Raw genomic sequence first — 5,940 nt, 5'->3', positions numbered from 1 at the left:
CACCCCACCCCATCCTACCAGCCCCCAACTCATCCTCTACCAGCCTCTCACCCACCCATACACCCCCACCCATCACTGAAAAATCAAACACTAAAATATATTTCCGAAAAATATTTTCTACTCACCAACCGAACATTAAAAAGTAATCAAATATCTACTTATTTCAAGTTAAACATTTTCTACGAACATTTTCCATGAAAAACATTTTCCTTCTACCAAACACAACCTTAGAGTAAGTTTCTATTGCTATAAGTTACTATCTACAAAAAGATGAATAACATTTTTTTATGTTGGATTCATGCAACAAAAACAAATCTTAAAATGAGATAATCCTAAACCTAGATATAACATTATTCAGAGGAATAATTTTTTTTGCCAAGAAAGTTCACCTAAGAAAGCAAACTTTAATATAAATCCCCTTGACCCATATATAATAAAAGAATAGGAGAAGTTGTGCCTTTCTTTCTAAAGAATATTTATATTGCTAATTTTATGATTCTGTAAATTGTGTTGATATGTGTACGTTAAATTCATTAATAAACTATGATATTTAAAAGAAAGACCATATTGGAAAGAAAGGTTGTCCTTAAGAAGGATTTTTTTTTGGAATTTTGATTATTTTTGCATGATTGAGATGTTTCATCACAGAGGAAGGTTCATTGATAAATATAATCCAACACATAATAAAAACATTTAGATTTAAAGAGAGTCTGTTCCGTAATTCCTTAATTATTTATTCTTTTTAGTGAATTCCCGTAGTAAGATCAACATCCATTTATTTCATCGTTTTAATCCTCTTTTATTTCTATGTATTTCCAGTTAATTGTTTGCTTCTTTTTGTGGTTAATCCTATTGTATTTTTCTACATCATCACAAAAGTTGTTTTTCTTAGAATCCTATCATCATGAAACATTTAATTGAGAGCATAAAAATAGAATCCCCAAAAAATTTCAAGAAAATCACTATTATCAACTAAAAACCTAAAAATTAAACAGAGAGATAAATAAAAGATGAAATCTAGACTAAACAACATACAAATACAAAAATAAGTCACAAAATTTATATACATAAATAAAAATCAAATAAAATCAACAAAAATACTCAAGCAATTTTGTGGGAATAAAGAAAAAAATGACAAAGAAAAAATGTAGGTATAGATAGCGTCACATAGATAGATGTCTACGATGATTTTAACACACTGTGCTTTTTTGATTTTGATGAAAACAAAGATGAATTCCTTGATTGGTTCTCGTGTTTTTTCTTCAATTAAAAGAGTAGAAAATGTTGCTAAAAAAAGTGTAAGGAAGATGAAAGAGAAATGAAATAAGATTGTGGGGAAAGTGGTGGGTTTGGTGGCAAAAGGTAAATAAAAATCATAAATGCATTAATTAAATATTTTAAAAATGTCAAGATGCATGAAGTGGTATATATATACACGTGGCATTTTATAATTATTTTTAAAATTACGTGTCACACATTTGTGGTACACTCACAATTAAAGGGTAAAAAAGGTGTTTAATATGTTGAGTTTAGCTGGGTTCAAGGGTCCAAATGACAAATGAGTACAAGTACAAGGGTCCACCAAACCATTTTACCTAGTATTTTTACATATAATATTATTCTATAATCTTTTCATTATACTCCTAATATTCCCATATTAAGTGTAATTCTTAAGGCAAAGCACTGATATACCGTGGTTTCACGGTATAATTAATACTTTTTCCTTAAGTTTAGTGTGTCCGAAAAGCTTTTTTGTGCTAATTTTTATATAAGTTTCTCTTTGTTTTGCAGGAAATCTGTTCAAACCTGAATGCGGAGATTTTGAGCGAAGAAATGCAGAAGAGACCACCTACGGAGCTTATGACGGTCCGTCGTGCTTGTGACGGTCTGTAGTTGGCAGCGTAGTGCAACTACTGAAGGAAGATGGGAAAGTCTGACCAAGTGTGGGATTACGAAGCTTATGACGGTCCGTTGTGGCTATGACGGTCCGTCCTGTAGGTTCGTCATGAAGTTCAGAGAAGTGATCCCAGTACCCAGATTCCAAGAGTTGAAGTGTTTTGGAACGAAGACCCTCGACGGACCGTTGTTCCTATGACGGTCCGTCATACTTGCCGTCGAGGGGAATGAAGAGAGCAGCAGAAGAAATTACACAAGTATGGGACGACGGAGTCCATGACGGTCCGTTGTGACCATGACGGTCCGTTGTGACCACGACGGTCCGTCGCGAGGTCTGTCTACCCAGCCGCGTTTTGGCAGATTTCCAGCAATTAGAATCCTTGTTTAATTAGGTTTTTTTTTTTATAAATAGTTCGAAAAAACTCATTTTTGAGGTTAGACACCAGATAGTTAGACATCATATTGTTAGACTCTTTGTATTAGTGTTAGACTTTTGATTATCATTGATTGTTGGTGATTTGTGGTGATTAATCAAGCAAACTTTCGGATTTTATTCTTTCTCATTGAAGTAAGTACATGAACTCTTATCTAATATATTTGAATATTGTGTTTATGGCCATGAGTAACTAAACTCCATAACTAGAGTTGTGGGAACCATGGGCAAATAATGAGATAAACCCTAACTAAAATAACAATTCTAGAATAGTGTCTTGCATGTATTAATAATTCTTTCGCTTAGAAGTCTTTTTAACGGATGGCCAACGTTAGAACTCGCCTTAATGCTACTTGCCGGACCAAGGAGGTAGATAATAGGAAAAGAATTATTAACATAGATTTAGTGTATACTATCTAATAGGCTAGTATTGATTGGTACGAAGTAATAACTTAGTCAAATATCGAATACGATGCTTAATATGAGGTAAGGATAAGGGTTATGATAGCAACACACGTAGCCGAACCAAGGTGCGGAGTGAGATTTTCTAGATTCCGGACCAAGGATTTAGAAATACATAACTTATCAATTTGCATGCAAGATACTAGGAAAGAATTGTTATATTTAGAATTATCAAGTTATGAACCTTTGGGGAACACGTAAACCCTAGTTACTTTGATTTATTGATTAAAATCCAACATTCAAAGCTGTTAAGTGTCTCTTTCAATTGCGTTATTTATTTTCACTCATTTAGAATTAGAAACCCCCCTTTTATTGCTTTTTTTTCCCAAGGAAGTCATTCACCAAACAATAGTAATAACAAGTTGAAGTTATGTCTAGACTATTTTCCTCGTGGGAACGATCCCAACCTCACTAGTTGGGTTATTTACTTGACACGACCGCTTTACTTCTTATTTGAGAAGTAAGTTTGAGCGTATCAAATTTTGGCGCCGCTGCCGGGGAAAATAGCTTTTAGATTAACTTGAACTTATTACTATAGTTTAGTTGATATTTTCTTGATTTTACTTTGTTTTATTGTTTTTGATTTCTGTTCAGAACTATCCTCCTTGTATGCCAAATACACGGAGAGGAAGAGAACCCTTGTTTCCCTACGATCACGAGTTAGAGCGTACACTGCGCAATATGAATCGAAACTTGGGAATAAATGATGATGATCCGAACCAGAACATCCCAGCTCCGGTTGATGTTCATGGTCAGATGTTACCCGATGCTCCGGGTGAACATCAACAGAGGGGACAAAATCCCGTTCCACGGCCCCAAGCATACTACAGAGGCTATGATAACATAGCAGATTCGGATGGGCCACTGGTTTTGCCTCCTCTACCCACAGGCCACACTTTTGTGGTAACTAGTAGTCTGATGCAAATGCTCACTGCCAGAGGTTTGTTTTCAGGGCTACCTTCTGAGGATCCACATGCCCATATAGCTAAGGTAAGGGCAGTGTGTAAAAGTTGTGTGGGGAGGCCTGATTTGGATCTAGATGTAATAGGGCTCAGAGTGTTTCCTCTCTCACTGACGGGAGAGGCTGCTATTTGGTTCACTGAGCTCCCATACAACTCCATCTTTACTTGGAATCAACTAAGGGATGTCTTCTTAGCACGCTACTATCCGGTCTCCAAGAAACTAAACCACAAAGACAGAGTAAATAACTTTGTGGCACTACCAGGAGAGTCAGTTAGTAGTTCTTGGGATAGATTCACCTCATTCTTGAGAAGTGTTCCAAATCACCGTATAGATGATGAGTCACTGAAAGAATACTTCTATAGGGGACAGGATGATAACAACAAAGCGGTATTGGACACTATAGCAGGTGGATCTTATGGAGACTGTCCTTATGCCGAGATTGCTGAAAAATTAGAAAAAATCTCCCGGAATAACAAAGCTTGGAGTACTAGGAAGTCTGATACAGGGAGAAACACCTTCGCAGTGCAGTCCACTCACAACCCAGCCACAGATGAGATTCGGGAAGAAATGGCTCAGATGAGAACTGAGCTTGGGTTGGTACTAAAACATGTCACTGGGGGTGCAGAAAAGATTAATGCAGTCAACTACTTGGCTAAACCACCACCCCATAATGATGAATCTTACTATGCGGAGGACACTTATGCAGTAAATGAACAGATGGGGGGTTTTCGACCAAGCGCCCAAGGCTCAAATCAGAATAATTGGCGCCAAGGTCAAGGGAACCAAGGTCGGAACTATGGTAACTACATTCGCGATGGTCATTATGTCCGAGATGGAAATTACAACCGCGACAACAACTTTAACAGGGGTAACTATGCTAATAGAAACGACTGGAATAGGCCCTATGTCCCTCCTCAAAATCGCAAAGTTACTCCTAGGGATGGTGGAGATAGTATGGCGCGAGTTGAGGATATGTTGCACAAAATGAGGAGGAGGTTCGACACTAGTGATGAACACATTAAAGAGTTGAGGTGTGATTTAGCTAGTATTGGGCAAAAAGTTGATACACATGCAATTTCGATTAAACAGATCGAATTGCAAGTGGCCCAATTATCTGGGAAAGTGAACACACGGCAACTGGGAACTCTTCCTAGCAACACTGTCCAAAATCCAAAGAATGATGCGCACTGTATGGCAATCACTACTCGGGGTGGTAGGCAAACCATTGACCCACCTATGCCATCTACTGAGGAAAATGTGAGAAAGGATAGTGATAATGTGGTAAAGAGTAGTGGTGAAGCAGAGGAAAGTAATGGAAAAGATGCTGAAGTACCTATCAAGGTAATTCCCATGCCTAGGCCACTACCACCCTTCCCTCAGAGATTAGTGAAAAAGACCGAGGATGGTAAATACCGGCGTTTCATAACAATGTTGAAGGAGCTTTCTATCAATGTCCCTTTGGTAGAAGCTCAACAACAAATGCCCGTTTATGCCAAATTTATGAAAGATCTGGTCACCAAGAAAAGATCAGTCACTTTCGAGGATGATGATAGACTGCAGCATTGTAGTGCTATTGCTACAAGATCCCTCGTACAAAAGAAAGAAGATCCTGGTGCGTTCACTATTCCTTGTACAGTTGGGTCATTACATTTTGCGAAAGCATTATGTGATCTGGGGGCAAGCATAAATCTCATGCCCCTCTCAATTTACAAGAAGTTGGGTTTGGGGGATCCAAAACCCACTGCGATGCGGCTACTGATGGCTGATCGGACAGTGAAACGGCCTATAGGGATACTCCATGATGTGCTAGTAAAAGTGGAGTCATTCATCTTTCCGGCTGATTTTGTTATTCTTGATTGTGAGGTCGATTTTGAAGTGCCTATTATTCTTGGGAGGCCATTCCTTGCCACAGGTAGAGCCTTAGTTGATATGGAGAAGGGACAGATGACATTTCGGTTGAATAATGAAGAAGCGACCTTCAACATTTGTAGGACCATGTGGCAGAGTGGTGAGCTCCAATCGGTATCTGCCATATCCCACAAAGAAAATATGAAGAAGGAGATTGAACAGAAAAATGCAAAACAAGAGTTTATGGTTGGGGATTTGGTGCTTGTAGACAGTGCTGGGGTGCCTTGTCTTCCGGGTAAGCTCAAGTCCAAATGGACTGGCCCTTACCTGATTACCCA

The sequence above is a fragment of the Solanum pennellii genome, chromosome 4 (assembly GCF_001406875.1).
Source record: "Solanum pennellii chromosome 4, SPENNV200".
Lineage (NCBI taxonomy): Eukaryota > Viridiplantae > Streptophyta > Magnoliopsida > Solanales > Solanaceae > Solanum > Solanum pennellii.
This window is presented reverse-complemented; position numbering follows the sequence as displayed.